The sequence below is a fragment of the Myotis nattereri genome (assembly GCF_964212035.1).
Source record: "Myotis nattereri genome assembly, chromosome: 3".
Classification (NCBI taxonomy): domain Eukaryota; kingdom Metazoa; phylum Chordata; class Mammalia; order Chiroptera; family Vespertilionidae; genus Myotis; species Myotis nattereri.
In genome coordinates this window covers 158,386,785-158,409,898 of record NC_138077.1, presented here as the reverse complement: position 1 = coordinate 158,409,898, position 23,114 = coordinate 158,386,785, and positions in this window count along the sequence as shown.

Sequence of the window (23,114 nt, the reverse complement as noted above, 5' to 3'; positions counted from 1 at the left end):
ATTTTTTAATTGGGTCCATTGCTTCTGCCATGAAAGGAGTGCCGGATGCTGGCATTTTCCATCAGAGTCCTGTGCACCCTTATTGAAAGTGAAAGAAATGTAACGTCTCTGGCAGCTATTTTCTAATAAGGTCTTCCCCTTAATGGCCTTGGTAGGTAAATTAGAAAACATGGTTACAATTGGTGTTTCTTGATTGGGTCCATTTTTCTTGCCCAGAGGATGTAAATGCTAACTAGCATTGTTCAATTAGATGCCACCTTTTGCCTTAAAAATTGAGTATTTTTATGTAGATTTCACTTAAAACTGCTTGCAAACATGGATGCCTGTGTCTGTCTGTACCCTAGTCTGCTGAGTACTCTGAACTAATAATGGTAACCACTATTTGTTACATTTGCTTTTGAATATAAGTGGCACTAAATATCTCTTTCCTTCCAATATTTTCTCAAAATTAAGATTTATTTGTTTAGTACATGGAAAACACTCCTTTATCCTTGTGTTTTTTTAAATAGAAACAATTATAATAGATGACTTCTTTTTCCAGTATTTAGCAACCAATTTTACAGACAATTAAATTACACTAACAAGAAGATTAATCAACTTTTAATGTAAAACTGTATTGTTGATTTCATTGTATATGCATTTTATGCTGCTGTCAAATATGACAACGAGAAGTTTATGTATGTTAAAATACCTATACCCACTTGTACCCACAGCTATTAAACAATTAACCCACTTTTCATGGGTAATCAACCCACAATAATTTGGTTTGGGTGTTCATTACCCAGATTAATTCAAATAAAAAAGACACAGTGAGGCAGAAATTGGATAAGTGGATACTATGTAATCCCAACTGTCTTAATTTTCCATAGGGATATCTGAATTGGATTTTGACAAAATACCTCTCTTTATCACAGCACCCCCAATCAAATACAACGTGATTTTTTCTATTTCTTAAAATAAGTTATTATTTCATAAATTATGTGGAGTTAGTGTCTTCAAAATTCTGAGGTTATAAAAATCTGTAACCCCCAAAAGACACACAATTAAAAACACTTTGATTTATATATATGTTTATATATGTGATATATAAAGTAATAAATCTAAATCACCTTTTGGAGACTTCTTAGATTTATAATTAATCAATTTTAGATTCTTAGAAAAATTATAAATTCCAGCAAGAATGCTCAATTCTTTAGATTTTTTTAATAATCTTGTTCTGGTTACAACCCTGAGATATTGTCTATTAATGACCAAAAGAACTTAAAGGAAAATATATGTCATTTCAGGTTATTAGGTCTATAATTTAACTGCTTTCAAAAGGCCAACACATCTGCATCTTCTAATAATAATATTTAGGAAGATTTCATTTTTACTTATATCTGATCTATCCATATGTACATATATAATTAAAAATTATCTAAATGTCTAAGACTATGTAATGCAAGCACTCTTTTAAAACAATGTTTATGAATACTATTTAATAAAATCAACAATGTTTATATGTTATACCAGTAGTTTTCAACCCTGGCTGCACTTTACAATCAACTAGGGAGCCCTTAAAACAAATAAATATGACTAACTCCACCTCTAGGGGTTCTAATTTAATTGGCCTTGAGTGGGATCTGAGCATGAGTGTACTTTAAAATGTCAGCAAATTGTTATTTTCCATAACAACTAGAATGCCTAGTTGTAAATATTATAATAAGTTAGGTAAAAAATCTTTCAAATCTTGTTGGGAGTGAAAAAGTGATATAGAAAGAAATTATTTCAAATGATATGTTCTATTGAAGTGATATAAGTTTGAATGATAGTTATTTTTTATCTCAACATGTTTAAATATTTGTATATTTTTTGGCAAGCTTATATTTATTTTAAATGATACTAAAGGCAAATAATATTCAGAATATACATTTTAGAAAGAAAAAGTCTGAGATAAAAACTTAGGACATTTTTAAATATACTGACATAAAGATTTATTAGATGCTATAATCTTCCTTCCACAGACACACAAAAGCAAACACAGTCTGTTATATGTAGAGGATGTATTCACAGATGGAAATGTGATGTCATGCTTTGAAGACCCGAACTGTACATATTCACAAGTCTTCTGGTCTGAATATAGGAACCAATATACAAGTGAATGTGACATGGATAAGTAGAAAAACACTGGTGGGTCAGCAAGTAAGTGATTTTTCAAGGTCAAGCTGCTCTACCTACAGTGAATGTCACCTACTAAGACACAGGAAGCAATCCCAGAAAAACATTTTCTGGGAAATGCAAGGACTGACTCAGGATAGCATTCAACTAACTCTTTTTTCTCCCACCTGAAATTAAAGACATTTAGAAAGCCTTTTCCATAACATTAGTGTAATACAAATGCATACCTATTTGGTACATGGCACTGATATTATGTTCTATAACCACAATGAAGTCTTCCAGGTTTTGTTTAACAATTTAAAAAATAAAGCCTTTATGCTATTGTTGATGCAGAATTTTTGGACTGGAACCCGGATTCTTTGTCCGCCGGAGTTGAAAAATGAATCCACAGACAGAAGATGGTATAGCAAAGGTGGAGATTTATTGAAGAACAAGTACAGACTCCCACGTGGGGAGAGGGAAAGAAAGCCTTTATGCTATTGTGAAGGTTAATTTTATGTGTCCACTTGACTGAGCCATGGAGTGCCCAAACATTGGGCAAACATTACTCTGGGTGTGTCTGTAAGGTAAGGGTGTTTCTGGATGAGATTAAACTTTTGATGGGTAGACTGAGTACAGCACATTACCCTCAGTCATGTAGGTGGGCCTCTGCCAATACACTGAACACCTGACTAGAACAAAAAGGCTGAATAAGAGGAAACTCCTACTGCCTTCGCTAGCGGTTCTCAACCTGTGGGTCGCGACCCCTTTGGCAGTCGAACGACCCTTTCACAGGGGTCGCCTAAGACCATCCTGCATATTAGATACTTACATTATGATTCATAACAGTAACAACATTACAGTTATGAAGTAGCAACGAAAATAATTTTATGGTTGGGTCACAACATGAGGAACTGTATTTAAAGGGCCAGAAGGTTGAGAACCACTGGCCCTAGACTTTTTGAAATGTGATATAGGTCTTTTCAGGTTTTGGAAATCAAACCAAAATGTCTACTCTCCTTGAGTGTGGAGCCTGCCAGCTGTTGAACTTGGCCTTACAACATAAAGTTATTTAATTTCCACTAATTTTTTGGGGTTCCTTTTCAAATCTGCTTGAACATTTAAATCGTCTCTGATGTCTTGCTCATGTTTTGGAGCCCACCGTGTATTTCTTTGAATATGTTTGTACACTCTTTATGTTTTGTATTTTAGGATTCTAATAGCTGAAGTCCTTGGGGATCTAAATCTAATATTCATTCTGTCTGCTCTTAATATTTTTCTCACTCATGGTGGTTCACTTCTTTGTGTATTCCATGTTTTTCTTTCTATTATGAGCCCATATTTACCAAGACTTAGTCTGTGCATATTCCACGAAGCTTAAATTGAGAAGCTTCCCTTCTAGGTGGAATTTTGTTTGTTTGAATTGGGGATGGACAGCCTAATTTTAATTCAGTTTCTTGTCTTGGAGTTTCTCAGACTGCAGTTGTTCTCTGGTCACCATAATAAATAGACTCACATTAGGTTAGAGTCTACTAGACTATAGTCCTAATTCTCAGCGTAGGCAATTACTGCTATTATTATGGTTTCCTTGGCATAGAGAGACAGGCTTATTCTTTGTTCTTTCTGCTGTAGACAAGAGGATGTATTAGTAACCACACCTTTACTGAGAAGGAGGCCGTAGTGAGGAATCCAACTTTCTGTGGAGGGGACAGTGATCCTCCTATTCATCTTCTTCCCCTTTGGGAGAGCGAAGGCTCATCTGCTTTTTTCCAAGTGCTGCCCTTGTACACGAAGCACGTACAACCTCAAACTCTCATTAATATTCTTTAAATGTAAATTTGCTTTTTATGTGTGCACAGAAACATAACACTTCTGTTCTGTTTATAATCTCTCCAATTTGTATATCTTTCTCTAGATTTTTGCTAAGCCATACTTCTAGATATCTTACTTGTAGAGTTATTTTTACTGAGCTGAACATCAGAAATTTTTATTTGTGTTTATTAATTATCATCTTACTACGTTAAACTCACTGTCTCAGATTATTGGGTTTTGTTAAGAATTGGATGTCTAACTTATTTGTGATGTCTCCCATCTTTAAGCATTTTCAGTTAGTCAATATTTTATATCCCCCAAGTTTTCCTCAGTTAAATTTCATGAATATCTATCAAAATGTAATATTTTAGTTTCAAATTTCAACTTGCTACTACCAAAGATATTTCTAAAGCCTTTGCATGTACTTTGTCATATCTATAGAATATTAAAGATAAAGTCTAACTGAAGCCAATGTGAAGATTTGTGTCTCAGAAAATAAATGTATAAGAACTAAGATATGCATATGAATGTAAACACTGCGGTCTGGATTAAAATGCAAATTCACTTTAAATTTTATAGCTACCACAAACATGTGCTGGGTTTATCTAATAACTTATAACATATATTTAAAATATCTTTGAAAAATATAACACAACACTGAGCATGAGAATTGCAGAAAATTTGCTACATCCCTAATAATCTTTGTCAAATCATTCTTTTCTCTTAATGAATTTGGTCACCAATTTTAGTATATAAATTATAGAAGAAAATTTAAATCAAAACATGACTTGTTTTAATTATATACATGAAAATAATTTTTAAGGGAGAGATTATTTTATTCATTTTTCAATTTCCCCAGTATTTATTATCTATTATATTTTTGACACTATTCTAAGTTCTGGAGATAAAGATAAACATCTGTCCTCATGGTCTTAGTGGGGAGGTAGATAATAAACAAACAATCAACGAATTGAATAAGTAATACACATATATAATCTGTCAAATAGGTGATGACTTTGAGGTTAGGAGCTATAATTTAAATTGGTTTGTTAAAAAAGGCTTCACTGGAAAAAATTGACAAGCAGAGACATGAAGTAGGAAGGAGAGTGGGCATCTTTATATGTGAGAAAACAAAAGATACAAAAGCCTTAAGGCATGAGAGAATATGGAATATTCCAGAGCATCTGTTATAGGTTGAACAATGGGGAAATGTTTAAAATTTGTAGTTTCAATGGAAAATGGCCAGATTTTGGTTATAATTTGAAGGTAAAAATAAACAGGATTCATTGTCAGATTGGATTTACCATGTGAATGAAGGAAGAATCAATGATAACGCCAACATTTTTTCATCTGAGCATCTGTAGTGGTTCTCAACCTTCTGGCCCTTTAAATACAGTTCCTCATGTTGTGACCCAACCATAAAATTATTTTTGCTGCTACTTGATAACTGTAATGTTGCTACATTCATTACATTATGAATCGTAATGTAAATATCTGATATGCAGGATAGTCTTAGGTGACCCCTGTGAAAGGGTCGTTCGACCCCCAAAGGGGTCGCGACCCACAGGTTGAGAACCACTGATTTATTTGGATTGGAAAAGCTGGGAGGCAATCATGTTTGTTGAGGAAAGACAAGAGTTTTAGACATGGCGAGTTTGACATGCGTATTAACTATCAAGTATGGACGTCAAATGGGCAGGATATCTGAGTGTGGGGTTCAAGTGACCCAGGTATCTATTGCTGCACAACAAACTACACAAGACTTAGTGGCTAAAAACAGTAATTTAGTGTTTTTTCTCATGATTCTGTATATTAACTGGGCTCAGCTAAGTGGTGCTTCTTTTGAGTGTCCTTAATGTGGTTGCAGTCCAATGGATGCTGGGTCTGGAGCCGTTTGAAGGACTGAACTGGCATGTGAAAAACCCACTCCCTTGGTGTGCTGTTGTTGCTAGCTGTTACCAGAAACTCATTAAGGACTGTCTACAGAGTAGCTACTCATGATCTTTCTTGTGGCTTTGGCTTACATGGTGACCAAGTTCCAAGAAAGCGGCCCCAGGAACAAGCATTCTCATGGCCCAAATGTAAACTGCAAGGCTTCTTTGACTCGACCTTGGAAATCACGTAGCCTCAGTTCTCTGTATTCTGCTGGTCAAGAGTAAGTCACAGGTTCAGCTTAGATTCAAGGGGTGGGAACTATATAAAAATGAGAATGTTAGTAGATGCAGCTAATGGCAGGCCATTTTTAGAAACTAAGTACTACAAATGAACATATAGCTTTGGGCATTATAAATCTCATATAGATGGTATTCAAAGCAATGAGATTTAATGAAATAAATAACAAGGTAAGTATAGAGAAAAGAAAAAAAATTATAAACTGATCCCCAGGGCATTCTTAGGTTTAGAGTTTGGGAGAGGAAGAAGAAGAATCAAAGAATATAAGAAAGGCCAGAGAAATAGGAAAAAAAACAACAGGAGCGTGTAGTGACCGGAATGCCAAAGGAAAAAGAAGAAGCTACCAATTACAGCAGGTGCTACTGATGATCCAAGATGAGGAATGAGAATTAGTTACTCCAACATGAAAGTCATTGGTACAGTTTCACTAGAGTCCTTTGATGTATAAATGTTTTTAATTATGGTAAAGTTGAATTTATCTAAATTTTTCTTTTATTGCTTGTGCTTTAGGTGCCCTGGCTAAGAATCCATTGCCAAATTTAAAGTAATGAAGATTTATCTCCTATCTTCTTCTAAGAGCTTCATAGCTTCAGCTCTTATATTTAGGTTGTTGACTCAATTTACCTGTTAGATCAATTAAGAATAATAAAAATAAAAATATTTATTTTGCCATAACTTATTTTATCTTAATGCTCTTCACTTCTTTATTATGAGAAGTTGGAAATCTTCAAACCCAAGATTCTGACCTATATTATTTTCCTTCCCTTTAAAGAACTTTTAACATTTCTTGCAAGGCTAGTCTGCTGGCAACAGATTTCCTCAATTTTTGTCTGAGTGTCTTTTTAAAAAAAATATATTTTTATTGATTTCAGAGAGGAAGGGGCAGGGAGAGAGGGATAAAAACATCAATGATGAGAGAGAATCATTGATTGGCTGCCACTTGCACGCTCCCTTCGGGGGATCGAACCCACAACCTGGGCATGTGCCTTAACTAGAATCAAACCTGGGACCCTTCAGTCCGCAGGCTGACACTCTATCCCAACTGTGGGCAAACTACGGCCCGCGGGCTGGATCCAGCCCGTTTGAAATGAATAAAACTAAAAAAAAAAAGACCGTACCCTTTTATGTAATGATGTTTACTTTGAATTTATATCAGTTCACACAAACACTCCATCCATGCTTTTGTTCCGGCCCTCCGGTCCAGTTTAAGAACCCATTGTGGCCCTCGAGTCAAAAAGTTTGCCCACCCCTGCTCTATCCACTGAGCCAAACCAGCTAGGGCTGAGAGTCTTTATTTCTCTTCATCTTTCAAGATTAATTTTGCAAGGTGTAGAATTCTAAGTTTTTGTTTTTTCTCTCTCAACATTTAAAATATTTCATTCCACTCTCTTCTTATTCTGGTTCCTGAGAAGTCAGACGTAATTCTTATCTTTTTTCTTCTATCAGTAAAGTGAATTTCCCCTCTACTTTTTGTTTTACCTTTAATTTTCTATAATTTTAAATTGTATGCCTATGTTTGATATATATATATATATATATATATATATATATATATATATATATATATATATATACTAGAGGCCTGTTGCACGAAGAGATTTGTGCAATAGGCCTTCCCTTCCCTTGGCTGCTGGCACCGGTTTTCCTCTGGCCCCCGGGACCCAGGCCTTCGCTCTGGCTGGGCTCCGGCCAGAGCCCCCCCCCCCCCGCCCCCCCGCCCCAGCCATCAGGCTTCGCTGCTGCACTGATCCCGGGGCCGGGAGGCCTCGTTGCATGGGCGGCTTCAGGGCCATTTGGCTTCGCTCCACTTCTTGGAGCCTACGTATGCAAATTAACCGCCATCTTTGTTGGCGGTAAATTTGCATATCGCCCTGATTAGCCAATGGGAAGTGTAGCGAAGGTATGGTCAATTACCCTTTTTGGTCTTTTATTAGATAGAATATATATATATCCTGATTGGTGTGCTCTGAGCTTTCTGGGTCAATGGTTTGGTGTCTGACATTAATTTGGGAAAATTCTTGGTCATGATTGTTTCAAATATTTCTTCTGTTCCTTTCTCTCATTCCTCTCCTTCTGGCATTCCAATTATATCATTTACAGCTGTCCCACAGTCCTTAAATAGTCTGGGGTGTGTGTTTTTCCTGTCTTTATTCTCTAAGCTTTTGGATTTTGAGGATTCTATTGAATATTCTCTAGCTCAGAGATTCTTTCCTCAATTGTGCCTAGTCTGCTAATGAGCCAATCAAAGGCATTCTTTATGTTTGTGGGGGGTTTTTTTGTTTGTTTTTTGGTGTTTCTTTAATCTCTAGTATCTTTTTGGTTCTTTCTTAGAACACTGTCTCTTCTTTCATGTTCTCCACTTTATCCATTATCCCCTGTGGCAACGTAGTATTAGCTGTTTTAAATTCTCAGTCTGATAATTCAAACATCCCTACCATATCTGATTGTGATTATTGTTTTGCCTCTTCAAATTGCATTTTGTTGCCTTACCAGACATGATGTACAGAATAACAGGAATTGCTATAAATAGGCCTTTAGTAATGTGGTGGTGAGAAAGCATTCTATAACCCTCTGATTAGGTCTCAGCCTTTTAGTGAGGCTATGCCAATGGGCTGTGAACTTCCTAAGTGTTTCTCAGTTGTCTTCTCCCCAGGCAAGTGGAACAGCCTTGTTGAGCCAGCTGGAGTTGGGCATTTCATTTCCCCTGGTCAATGAGTCTTTAACAGTGCCCAGTGGGGAGGCTCTAGTTCACCAGTTTCCCCTGAGGGAAGGCCCTGTTAAAAAGAGCAGAGTGCTCTAGGGCATTTCAAATGGTTTCTTTTCCCTTTCCCCTGCCAGAAGCTTCAGGAGACTTTTCTCCAACATTTACTGTGGGAATATTGTGAGCTCCTGGAGATACATCTCATGCTATTGTGAGAGTCTCTCTGGAGTTTTTTTTTTCTCTCAGAATTGTTCCCACTGAGCCTCCAGCAATCTGTCAATTACAGTTCAGACAGTACTTCCCTGGCACTGGTTCCCACTGATACAGATTTTTTGGAATGGAACCAGGATTCTTAGTCCACCAGAGTGGAAGAATGAATCCACAGACAGAGGGTAGTGTAGCAAAGGTGGAGATTTATTGAAGAGCAAGTACAGACTCCCACGTGGAGAGAGGGAAAGAGTCTCACAGAATGGACTCCCACGTGGGGAGGAGGAAAGGGTCCCACTGAGTTCCTTTTCCCTGTGGCTTATAAAGGTTGCAGATCCTGGTGCCTGGATATCCCCTCTGATTGGTCACTATTCCCTTAGCCTGGTTACTATAGTAACTCCTAGGCTCAAAGGTCAAACCTCACATGGGACAAGTGAAGTACCCCCCCCCCCTCACACACACACACACCTTCCTTATTGTTTTCCTATTCCCTTTGGGCTTTCTTATTCTCCTTCTGGATGAAATGCTTCCTTCTCTTTATTTTGTAAATATAGACCTTTTGCTGTTCCCAGCTCCCTCATTCTATGGAAATGTACCTCTTTCAGTTTTCCAGCTTCCCTATCCTATGGAAATATACCTTCTGCTGCTCTGCAGCCCTGTGCTTCCTCCATGGTCCCCTTAATTTCTAAAATTTTCTAAAACCTGTCTCCCCCCCCCCCAAATTCCTGTTTCACCATAGTGGTTTCCGTTCCTGAGTCTCTATTCAGGTAAGCTGTGACTCCCTGAATTTGTCTGTTTCTCAAACCTTGAGGGCAGTAGTTTGCCTGTAATGTTCTTCTTGTTTGAATAAGAAAGAGTTGATTTTTTTCTTGCTAGGCTGTAGTGGTGACTTCCAAGTTCCTTACCTGTAGAACTGGAAACTGGATTTAAAAGATTATATTGTTAAGAGATGCTAAATGTCTAAAACTCATTACACATGTTTGCAACAATGATGCAACTCTATGTTCTAGTTCAGTTAATGTTTGTGAAATAAGCTGAAATATTATCTTTATTAAAATTACTATTCTTTTATACTTTGTTAATGCATTTATTAATTCACTTTTCTATTCACCATAGTATGTATTAAGTAGATATACTCAATGAAATCAATGATTTGCATTCTGAACAGATGTGTTATATGCAATTTATAATATTAACAGGTAAGTAAAATAATTTTAAATAGTGGTAATGAGGGACAAAAAATGATTTATAGATTTTTTTCATTTATAGGAAATTTGGGTTCCTGTGGCACTTTTATTTATTTTGTAAAGATATTAAACTGGTAACTTTTAATATATAGATTTCATTGATATTTTTTTATCATGCTGGTCAGTAGAAGATGTAGTTCATAAGAGGGTGATGTTAGCTTGTGTGTGGGAATGTTTGTTATCTGATAATCCTATCTAATAATAGGCAAACGGGGTAATTGACCATACCTTCGCTATGCCTCCCATTGGCTAATCGGTGTGATATGCAAATTAACCGCCAACAAAGATGGCGGTTAATTTGCATACCTAGACTCCAAGCAGCGGAGCGAAGACTGAAAGCGAGCCAGAGCCACGAAGACGGAAGATGGAAAGCGGCTCCGGCCAGAGCGAAGGCCTTGGTCCTGGGTGCCGGAGGAAAACCGGTGCTGGGAGCCAGGAGAAGGGAAGGCCTATTGCACGAATCTCTTCGTGCAACCGGCCTGTAGTATGTCTATAACCTTGGAAGAAGATTGAAATTTAAAAAAAAAACCAAAGTACATAGTCTTGGTTAAATATAAATTTAGCAAATTTTTGAAAAGTTGAGATAAAAATTTAAAAAAATAATAAGATTTAAAAAAAGATTATGGCCCTAGCTGGGTGGCTGGAGTTGGTTGTAGCATCGTCCTGTACACCAAAAAGGTTGCCGATTTGATTCTAGTCAGAGCACATACCTAGGTTGTGGGTTTTATCCTTGGTTGGACGGAGCACAAACAGAAAGCAACTGAACAAAGTCTCTCTCTCTCTCTCTCTCTCTCTCTCTCTCTCTCTCTCTCTTTAAAGCAATTAGGAAAATAACATCCTTGTGTGAGGATAAAACACGAGAGGTTTTAATAGAAAAGAAGATGCAAGATATGTTCTTTACTTTCACTTTGCTGGATCAGATCAATAAACTTTTCTTTGTCTATATAATCACTGAATACTTTTTAGAATTAGAAAAACTTAGCTATTATACAATGAATTTACATTAAATGCACATTTTCTGAAAGCCAATAATTTGCCTATGTGCCACTAATAAAAGTATTTTAAGAGATGTGATAAATAGAAGAGGCAGCCACCCCTTTCAAGTTGATCATGATGCAACTTAGCATGATGCAACTTAGCATGCAATGACTAATTTGAATTATTAAAAAAACAAGTTAAATCAATCATTTTAGAAAAGTAATATTACTGAAGCAATGTAATAAATAGTGTTTCAATGGCCACTCTGTCTTTTTGTGCCGATATAAAGTTATGTTATTATTGAACACCTCTAGAAGTAAAAGCTTATGACTAATTCCATGTACAATACTTTATAGATGTTATAAAAATTTAGGTTAAAATAAACACAGCTTCTTTTTCTTTTTTGTTTATTTAATATAAAATTATCAAGGTCAAGTTTGATATATACTTATTTTCCAAGTAGTTGAAAGAAGTTAATGCTTTAATTTTTTAATATATATATTTTATTGATTTTTTACAGAGAAGAAGGGAGAGAGATAGAGAGCCAGAAACATTGATGAGAGAGATTGATCAGCTGCCTCCTGCATGCCCCCCAGTGGGGATGTGCCCACAACCAAGGCACATGCCCTTGACAAGAATCAAACCTGGGACCCCTGAGTCCGCAGGCCGACACTCTATCCACTGAGCCAAACCGGTTCGGCTAATGCTTTAATTTTTATTGTATAAGGGCTAAAATTGTCAAGAAAATACAAAGATAAAGTGATGTTGTAAGTAGTGAAAAATAAGCATGCTCATTGTTAAGCATGTTATGACACAAATGAAAGCTCTCGCCAATCCAAGCTCTCCTTGCATTCAAAACTAAATAGGTTTATTCCTAGATCCAAAATATATAGTGAACTCAAAACACAACACCAAACAAACAATTGCATTAAAAAATGGGCGGAGGATCTGAACAGATACCTCTCCCAAGAAGATATAGAAGTGGCCAACGGATAAATGAAAAGATGCTCAACTTCACTAGCAATTAGGGTAATGCAAATTAAAATCACAATGAGATACCACCTCACACCTGTTAGAGTGGCATTTAACAACAAGACAAGTAATAACAAGTGTTGGAGAGGTTGTGGAACAAACAGAAACCTTATATACTGCTGGTGGGAATGTAGACTGGTACAGTTACTATGAAAACAATCCAGTGGTTCTTAAAAAAATTAAGAATAGAGTTACCATATGATTCAGCAATCTCTCTCCTAGGTATCTACCCAAAAAAACTAAAAAACATGTATTGCAAAGATATATGCATCCCTGTGTTCATGACAGGATTATTCACAGTGGCCAAGACATGGAGATGATCAAAGAAAGTGTCCTTTGATAGAGGATTGGGTAAAGAAGATGTGGAATATATACAAGGTGTCTCAAAAAAAATGTACACACACTTTGAATAATTATAAAGGCCATGTTTATTAAAATGCATTTCATTTTTAAAATGTAATAGAATTTACAGACATTGTATGTGTACATTTGTGGGGATACCCTACCTATATGGAACACTACTCAGCCATAAGAAAAGACAGAATACTGTCACTTGCAACAACATAGATGGACCTTGAAAATATTATGCTAAGTGAAATAAATCAATCAGTAAAAGCTAAGAAACATATGATTTCACCCATGTGTGGGACATAAAATTGAAACTTGTGGACACAAACAGCCGTGTGGTCATTACCAGAGAGAAGGGGTTGAGAGATGAGGGAGTGGAAGGGCATAACATATGGTGACAGAAGATGGTTTTGTTACAGAAGACCGGAGAAAAACCAAGCAATGCTTAGAGAAATGGAGTTACACTTTATTATGCATGGGCCCAGAGGGGGAAATAAATATCTTTCAAATTCTGAGCAACAACATGGAGGAAGTTGCGCCTTTTATATCTTTTTCAGTCCTTTGTCTCCCAAATATGGGGTTTTCCAGTCCCCTTTGCAAGTTCTTATACAGATCATGTATCATAGAAATGTACACTTGAAACCTATATGATCCTATTAACAAATGTCACTCCAATAAATTTATTAAAAATGTAAAAAAATAAACTAAATATAAAAGGAAAGCTGGGATATTATGTTGGCTTAAAAGTAGGTATTAGAAAAACAAATGAAAATATTTTCACAGAATGAATCAGAGATTATCTCTTTTTTCAAGAAGTTTAAACCCAGATAAGATAAGGATGTATACTAATAATTTAAGCATGAGGAAGACACATAATTTTGTTGGGTTTTCTAGAGTCTGAGCCAGCCTAAAGCAGGGAGTTGGGCTCCTGAATTTATTGAAGTAGTGGTCTTTAAGAAAAACATGCAGGGAAGTGAGGGAAGAAAAAAAGAGAAGGAGGAAACAGCTGACAAGAATGTAGTCTCAAGGAAATTCTGTCATTAGCCAGATCAAAGGAATGTTCTGGAGTATAAATGGCATTGTAGAAGTGTTCTGCTCTGTGGCCAAGAGAAGTAGCTCTGGTACCCCATGTGGTCAGGCATTTGCCAACTCCTTTCAGGAGGGGCCATAACCTCCTAGGAGAAGCAGTTGAAGTGGAGTCTCCTCTGTTAGCCAGGGCAGGGATTCAGATATCAAAGTGTCTAATTTCAGTTGAGAGATCTATCTGTCAAAGACCTGATGAAATATGGCCTTGGTTTTCCTACATAACTACAGCTTGCAACTGAAGTTTGCCCATTTTTGCTATTCTGCAGAATTACTTGTGGGAAATACTAGAATTATTTGATCATGACTTCTTTATGCTGTATCCAGTAAAAAAAAAAATTCAAATAACTCACTTCCCAGAATAGCTTATTGTGTTAACTATATCATCTATATTAGGAAAGGTTACATTTTGTTTATTCAGAAGCTATGAAATGTTTGAAATGTTCTTGGTGAATTGCCTAAGATAGTTTTGCCTGAAGGAGGTAAATCAATCCCTAGAAATAGAAAATCAGTTTTTACTCATAAGAATCTTTGCTACGATGGTCATAAATAAGATTCTTAGGGGCGATGATCTCCATTATCACACTGATGTTATACACTGAAGAGGACCTAATTCCTTTTCCAGCCCAGTATGATGTAGGGGCCTTAAATGTGGGGGAAGCAGAAGTCTATTGAGTGGGCAGCATAAGGGTTGATTTGAAAAGGTGTGGACTGGCAGTGAGCTAAACATTGCACAAAATCTCAGGTGTCAGGAGAGGTCAGTGGAGAAAACCATAGAAGTTGAAGTTGGATCAAGAGACTGGGACTCTCCCACCTTGAAAACTGCCCCATTCCCCCTCCATTCAATGGTCTAACAGTTCAGAGCACATCACCACATCAACCTGAAAAGGCAGCATCAACTTAATAAAAAACCAGAAGCAAATATTTGAGTAGAGACTCATCTTTTGTCTTCTCACTATAAAAACAAGGAAGCTTGTTTATCTGCTGTGAATCACTTTCTTCTTTAAAAGCATTAAATTGTACCTTATAAATACAACTGATTTGAGACACACCATTTAGCATGGGGATAAAAGAATCAGCTTTGGAACATGACAGATTTTGAATCCTAGTTCAAAACTTCATAAATATATTAATTTGGGCAAGATCCTTAATTTTTCTAAACCTCAGTTCTTAGTTAGTTTGGAATTTCAAACTTCACTAAGCTTGATCCAAGCAAATATTAAATGTATGTATTGTTGTAATGTGAACATTTATATATTAAACTGGTGGCCCGGTGCATGAAATTTGTGCACATTAAAAGGGGATTAATTAGAGGAAATGTTTTAATATCGCTATTTGCCTTTTCTCTATAATAGAAGTGTCAGAGATGAAAGAAAATTATAGTAAAATGTATATGAAAATCTTCCTCCTGTCAGAGTCTGGGGAGCGCCGTGGGACCCAGAGTCAAATCCTCACCCACCAGCAGTGCCTCAAAATCATGAGACCCAGACCCAGCCAGCCCCACCCCATTGGGTGAGATCCAGACCCAGCCAGCCCCACCCATGTCAAGACCTGCTGGGCAGGGGCACAGCCTCAGGTCCCCCAGTGCACCCTTAGGTCTCCTAGCCTGGCACCAGGGCAGGAGGTGTGGCCTGAGGTCCCTCAGCCTGGTGCCAGGGCAGGAGGCATGGCCTGAGGTCCCCTGTTAAGCACCAACAGGTAGGGGGTGCAGTCTCAGGTCCCTCAGCCCAGCGCCAGGAGGGGGCACAGCCTCAGGGCCCCGGTCAAGCTCCACCAGGGTGAGGTCACAGTCTGAGGTCCCCCAGCCTGGGGCAGGGGGAGCAGCCTGAGGTTCCCTGGCCCAGCACCGGGGCAGGGAGGCACACCTTGAGGTCCCCTGTCAACCCCTCCCTGGGCAGGGGGCATGGCCTGAGGTCCCCTGTCCTGGCACCAGGGCAGGGGGCACAGCCTGAGGTCCCCTATCAAGCCCCACCGGGTGGGAGGAGCAGCCTCGGGTTCCCTTCCCCATCCCAGTGCCATGCAGCCTCAGGTCCCTGATGATTGCTTGTTAAGGCTCATTACGGAAACTCTGCCTCTGCTGTGGGTGCCGCCATCTTTGTGATGGTGTGACAGTCAATTTGCATATCCCCTCTTTATTCGATAGGAAATAATTATAATTATTTTTTGCCTATAATATAAAGAATGGTCTTTGCCATACCCAATACATTTGCCAAGTAATTCATTTTTTACTGAAAGACAATGCTATCTTTGTAATACTTGTTTCCTTACATACACAAATTTTATCCCTGGATGTTCTTTTATGTTGACATACTTTTATTCCTTTGTCAATACCATACTGTTTTTATTAGAGTAAATTTATAGTAAGTTTCACTATTGGGTAAGGCACATATATTTGTGCAGTTATTTCTTATTATAAGCTTAAATTTTTCTTTCAATTTAACTCTGAAATTAATTAAAATAATTGTACTGATATTCTACATTAACTCTAATTTGGATAGTAATTGGAATATATGTTAATATAATTGGACCTTTTCTGCTAAGCTTCAGAACTATGTATAAACATCTATATTACAATTTAAAATGTTTAAGTTGACAATTCACAAGTAATATGTCTAATACCAAGCCTTTTGCAGTCTTTCCCTTCCCAATTAATGGTAAATCTATGTGCACTTAAGCTAAAACCCTCAATGTTATTCTTAGCTTTACTCCTTTTTTCATGCCAATGATCCAGTATCAGGGCTTTAGCTTTAAAATATGTCTAGGATACAGTTACTTCACATAAGTCCTGTGTCTACAACCTAGCACATGTCATCTTTATTTCTCACCTGGACAGATGTAGAAACCTCACAACTGCTTCTGCCCTGGTGTTCTTAGTATGGTCTGTAGGGCTAGGAGAGTTATCCTGTTTAAAAGTTAGATCATGTCCCTTATCTTCTTATTAGCCCTCAAGTAGCTTCCTATCCTAGTCAGAGTAAAAAACAAAATACTTGCAGTAATATTGTGGCAGTGTAAGATGAAGCTAGGAAAATTCCTGGGCAAGTGGAATAGGAAAACTATCATAAGAAAATTAAAGAAAGTCAAAGAATATTAACAACTTAAAGTTAGCTTGTGAATCACAAGACCTTATTTTTCCCCAACTACGGACATTTGAAAGCAAATGGTTTATACTCCCCATCCCTAACCAGAGAATACGCATAGCTTAAATCAGTTGGGTCTGGGAAAATAGAGAACAAAGACCTGATTAATGCCACTTGTGCCAGCAAAACCCAAAGAGAGGATGAAGTCAGGGAAATAAATAACAAAAACCCCATTACAGCCAGGCAGACCCAAGATAAACGTAGACAGTAAAATAGGTGAGATAATAATTCAAAACTCCCCTATATGCTCATATCGATATATTAGTATGTGAACTTCTGCTGAAACCCTCCTCTAAAATTCTGACCCACAGGGGGAAAAATAAAAAGATAAAAAGTCCTCAGGACAAAGACTCAGTACAAGCTAGCTCTAGAGCATGCCCATGCCCCTTCTTGGGCATGAACTTTTTACTTCCTCCTAAACTCTAAGGGTCCCCACCAGACTTGCAACTAGGGGAGCAGCAAGCAGTGGCAGCTCATCCCAGGCTCACCCCCTGAGCCTGTCTCCAAGGCGTCCTTTTCAGTGACTTTACAGTGAGCTAAAAGCAACCCTCCTTGGCTCACTTCCATCAGGGTTGCCTTCACTTCCCAGTGAGCTAGCAGCAGCCCAGCCTTGGCTCACTGCTTTCCTATAAAGTTTCTAGGGAGCCAAAGCAGAGCACCGCTGAGGCTGCCTCCTACTGTGTTTTCTACCCTATTGATTTGCTGTTCCCGCCCTTAATAAACGCACTCTCAAAATCACCTGGATTTATATTGTGAAATCTTTGCTGCACAAAATCAAGAACCTACACACCACAGGCAGGCCTGAAGCAGACCCTGGGCAGGTTCCTGTCCAGTAATAACATGACCTGGTTCTTGTGCACTGAACTCATCTTTTCCTTTGCTCACTCACTTCACTTTTATTAGTCTTCTTGCACACTTTCAACATAGAGACATTGTATTTTTCCCCTCTGCCCAGAAGTTTCCATACTCAGATGCCACATGGCTTGCTCCCCTACCTCCTTCAGGCTTGTATTCAAATTTACTGTCTCATTAAAAACATTTTCAACCATCCTATGAGAAATTGCTATCTATCTCTATAACAGTTTTTATTTGCTTCCCTCCTTTAATTTTCTCTATAGCATTTTACCACTGCTTAACATATATTTTGTTATATTTTGTTAATTGTATTCTACCTCTGTTATTACATCATTTTCTTTTACTAAATAGTTATTAGTAAAAATGACTATTTCTTGAATTAATGAATGATAAAACACATACAAAAATTGGGATTTTTACTGATAATAAGTCTTGCACTGCAGGAACACAACAGGTTTTTATTTTTTTTTCCCCAAGGTCTGTCTCATTTCATGTCCTTCAATACATCTTACAGTTCTCTTTAAATTAGTCCAACTTCTTTCTTAGTTTGCTCCAATATTATTTTAGTTTCATCATAATTGAAAATGGGTCATTTTTTCATTATGACTCTAGCTAGTTAAAAAATACTAATTTTATATTGATTGTATCTACCCAGAATACTAAATTATTGTATTAATTCTATTGGTTTGCCACTGGACTATAATATTATGGAACTATGGCATTTTATTCATGGCATATACCTATTATTTCATGGCCTCCTAATGTTTCAGATGGAAAGTCTAGTGTTAATTTTATTCCCATGTTGCATATAATCCCCTTTTCTACCTCCCACCCCTCTCTTCAAAGGGTTAGTCATTTTCTTTTTAATGTGAAATTTATAAATTTTTATTAATCCTGCCTAAAAGTTTGTGAATAATTTCCTTATTCAGAATGGAAACTTTCAGCTCAGGAATTTTTTCTTCTATTATTGTCTAATTATTTTAACTAATTCCTTTTTTCTCCGTCAGGCACTCTATTTTCTGTATCTCTAGTTCTCTGTCTTTCTTATCTTTTGGCTTTTCCCTGAAGATTCCCATATCTTTCTATCTTGCCCTCTGTTTTGAAATTCCATTTTCTATTTGATCTTTAAGATCAATAGCTCTTTTTTGGCAGTGATCTTTCTAATTTCCAGTTTCTTTACTGACTTTTTATATTTAAAAATTATAGGATATGTGTTTCAGAAAACATTCTGTGCTATAACTGCTTGTTTATGCATCTTAGCAATTTTTTATGTGTTTTTTTTCATACTCTCCACTACATCCATATCAGTTGCTGCCAACTATTCTATATTAACATTTGATCTTCCCTCAGTGATTTAAAGTGATACATTGCTTTCTTCTCTTCTTTGTAGGAGTCTACAAAGTAATAGCTGAGTTTTAGAAAGAGGGCACAGGCATGTCTGCTTTGTGCCTTAGTTGACAACAAACTGGAGAGTCTTATCTTTCTGCAGAGGAATGGGGACAGGAATGTATGTTACTTAAACCATAGTTCATTCCCAAACAGTGGGATTCAGATTAATGTAACCTACCTTGAAATTACCCTTCAGGGCAGGGTGTGTCCTCCCAGGATCATAATGAGTAAATAGGCTACCTGTTCTCCAGGGATTTCACAAGTTTTTGTTGTTTGGATTTGACCAAAGATCTGCTAAGTTCCATGATTGATCTTGGCCTAATGACAAGTCCTCTTCCCAGCTCCTGCTTGCTGACTCTCACTGATACAAGAATGAGGTGTTTCACCTGCCTTTTTCCAAGAGATCCTAAGAGAAGCTGTAGCTAACTGGTGTGTTCTCAAAACTCACCAACACACTTTCTCTGGTGCTTATATGACTAGAAAAAAAAAGATGGAAAGCGGAGTTCAGAGACCATCCTCTCAATTTGCCAGATCCCTAGGTGCTCAAATTCTCTGAGACTATCAGGTTTCAAGCAAATGATAACAATTCACAGATATGTTCATATAAACAACCAGTAGTGACCTCTGTATCATATTTACCACATTATTGTGAAAGGGCAAGAATCCTTTCCAAATGTTCTTAGACATAAAGGCAGATTCACACCTTTCTTTTTGCTAGCTGCAAAAACTTTGTGGAGATAGTTGTTACTTTCTGTAGTTTTCTTGTTTCTTTGACTCTTTGGCGAGTCTTTGGGGCAAGAAAAATAAAAATTTTGTGATAATTTATTGAAAAAAAATGACTTAACGAGGGAAGGATACCTTATCTTTGTGTCATATAACATCTCACATCGTTCTTGAATGCTGCTAACCACAGGCAGATGTACAATTTTCAATAAGTAAATTATAATCTAGCCAATGTTGTGGGAGTTGTACATGTCAACTGAGGGTCATATATGGCTTTACCTGTCAAGAGCTGCAAAGTAAACGTGCATTGTTACGTTACTGAAGTGCATCTAATTTAAGTTTCTTATTCTATTCTTTACTGTGGCATTTATCAGAACTTAAACCCACACCATTTCCCTACTGAGTCATTCTCAATGCCTAAGGATGTGCTTTCAAGCAGTAATGCATCAATACCTGTGGTTGCTCATTCTATCAAGAAAAAGAATGCCTTTTACTTTCCCTCCAGGGCTGTCAAAAGGCCCGATGCTGAAGAGTTTATCTCAGAAAATGTAGCTTCAGTTCTGCTACCAGTAGGGAATGGAAAAAGCCCCGCATTTCACACTCAATGTCATCTCAATGATGTTCACGTTGTTGCTCTTCGTAACTGTGCAGTAAACATACTTCATCGACATCTTTGTGTATTTTGAAAGATAAATTAATCACTTATATGTGATATCACAAGTTAGATATCATATTCTGTTAAAAATAAGTTATGTTTGTTTATCATATTCTCAGAAATCAAAGGTGCTTCTTTTCAGATTGGCAAAAATTTCTTCTAAGTTTCTCAAGAAATACAATATTTTATATAATGACTTACATAGTTCAGAGCCACAATTTTATTATCCATTACTAGGGGCCCAGTGCATGAAATTCATGCACTGGGGGGGTGGTCCCTCAGCCCACCCTGTCCCCTCTCACAGACTGGGAGCCCTCACGGGGTGTCCTACTGATGGGTCCCAGAACAAGCGTCCGGGGGCGGAAGGCAACTCTGCAGGAGGTGATCGGGTTGATCAGGGGAAGGCGCCAGCCCCATCACCTTGCTGCTGCAGCCACTGCCAGCCACCGCCAGCCACTGCAGCCACTGAGGTGTTTTCATCAACACGAACTCCAGTCCCTTCACCTTGGAAAAATGGCAACTCTCTTTACGCATTTTCAAGATGTGTCTTTCATAGGATATGACATTTCTTTCTTTCTTTTTTTTTTTATCCTCACCTGAGGATATGTTTCCATTGATTTTTAGAGTGTGTGGAAGAGAGAGGGAGAGGCAGAGAGAAACATCAGTGTGAGAGGGACACTTTGAATGGTTGCCTCCTGCATGAGCCCTGACTTGGGCCCCAGCCAGGGAGAAGCCTGTCACCTAGGTACATGCCCTTGGTCATAATTGAACCCAGAACCTGTGGTCAGCAGGCCGAGGCTCTATTCACTGAGCCAAACTGGCTAGGGCAGGATATGACATTTCTTAGCCCTTCCAGCAGCAGACCTTCATTTTTTCCTCCAGGAGTGTGGTGTAAAAATCCTATATCAACTTCTTGGATTCTTATAACCCAAGTTACGAAGAACATTGCAAGTGGCGGTGTATAGGAAGTTTAGCCAATGTGTGGTCAGAAAAGGTATTTACGCTCAAACTGGTTTCACTCAGTGGATAGAGTGTCGGCCTGCAGACTGAAGGGTCCCAGGTTTGATTCCTGTTAAGGGCATGTACTTTGGTTGGGGCACATCCCCAATGCGGAGTGTGCAGGAGGCAGCTGATCAATGTTTCTCTCTCATTGATGTTTCTGACAGACTATCCCTCCCCCCTCTTCTCTGTAACAAATCAATAAAATATATTTTTTAAAGAAAAGAAAAGAAAAGAAAAGAAAAAAGAAAAGGAAAGGAAAGAGAAGAAAAAGTGTTTCCTTTGCAGCCCATGCACAGAGGATCCCCTGTGTTGTGTCCACTGGGCTAGAGGCGTGTCCCCGGCAGCCGGGGGCACGTCCCCAAGCCTGGCGGCCCCGCGTTGGCTGTGTCTGCGGTCTGGGGGGCATGGATCCTGTGGACACGGCGCATGGCGTCCTCCAAGGGCACACCCCCAAGCCCAGCAGTCCTGCGTTCACTGTGTCCACTGGGCTGTGAGGTATGGACCCAGGCTGCTTTGTGCAGGCACTTTTGCCTGGTGCCCTGGCTGCTTGTCCTGTGACCCAGCCTGCTTGGTGTCCCGGGACCTGGGCCGCTTGGCGCAGAAGTTCCTGCCCCACGGCCGCTTGTGCTTGGCGCCCCTGGATGCTTGTTCTGGGACCCAGCCTGCTTGGCGCCCCTAGCCGCTTGTCCCAGGACCCGGGCCACTTGGTGCCAGCGCCCGTAGGCCACTCCTGGCTGGGGTGTTCTGGGACCCCGGCCGCTCAGGGCATACGCCTGGGAACATACTCGGGACCCAGGTCGTTTGGCGCCCATGTATGCAAATTAACCAGCCACCTTTGGTTAATTTGCATACTCACTCCTGATTGGCTGGTGGGCACCACAGAGGGACAATCAATTTGCATTTTTCTCTTTTATGATATAGGATTATATGTCTATAATTGACAAGCAAGTAGATACATGCTTGGTTTGATTCAATCAACTTAATCTCATTGTGGTCCCATATATTTTTTAAAATTTTATATTCTCTGTCTTTTGGACTAGAAATATTTTCCCTCGATTATATTTTCTAAGCCAGAAACACTTTCCCTCAATCTTTCTTTGTAAGCAACACTTAAAAACAAACTACTTTGTGGTAAACCTTCTGCATATCTCAGGCAGACGCTGAGATCAGATGCATACCCACAAATGCAGTTTCTCACACTACACATGCAATGTATTTATTATAGTAATTTACACTATATTTTGGTAGTCGTCAAATGTCAGTGAATCCTTTTTAGCAGATTGAGTGCTTTTCCTATATTTAGTAGATTTCTAACAATGCTTCAGCTAAGAAAGTATACTAGTGTCAATGAATTTATTTTATTAAACAAAAATATAATCTTGTTATTTTACTTTATCTGGTAACTAATGATTATCAGCCCAACTGAATAAATATAATTTTATGTCATAAGCTCCACCCCCTCCATATTAAATGTAAGCTCTAGAATTTGAACAGAATTTCATTAGGTTTTGTGTCCATTTTCTACAGTGCTTCTTAAAGCATCAGTTTAGTTTTGGTTCAAACAATGCATGTAATTTTCCTTAGTAAGGAAACTAATACAGTTAACCTCCATTATTCACAGATTCCATATTTGTGAA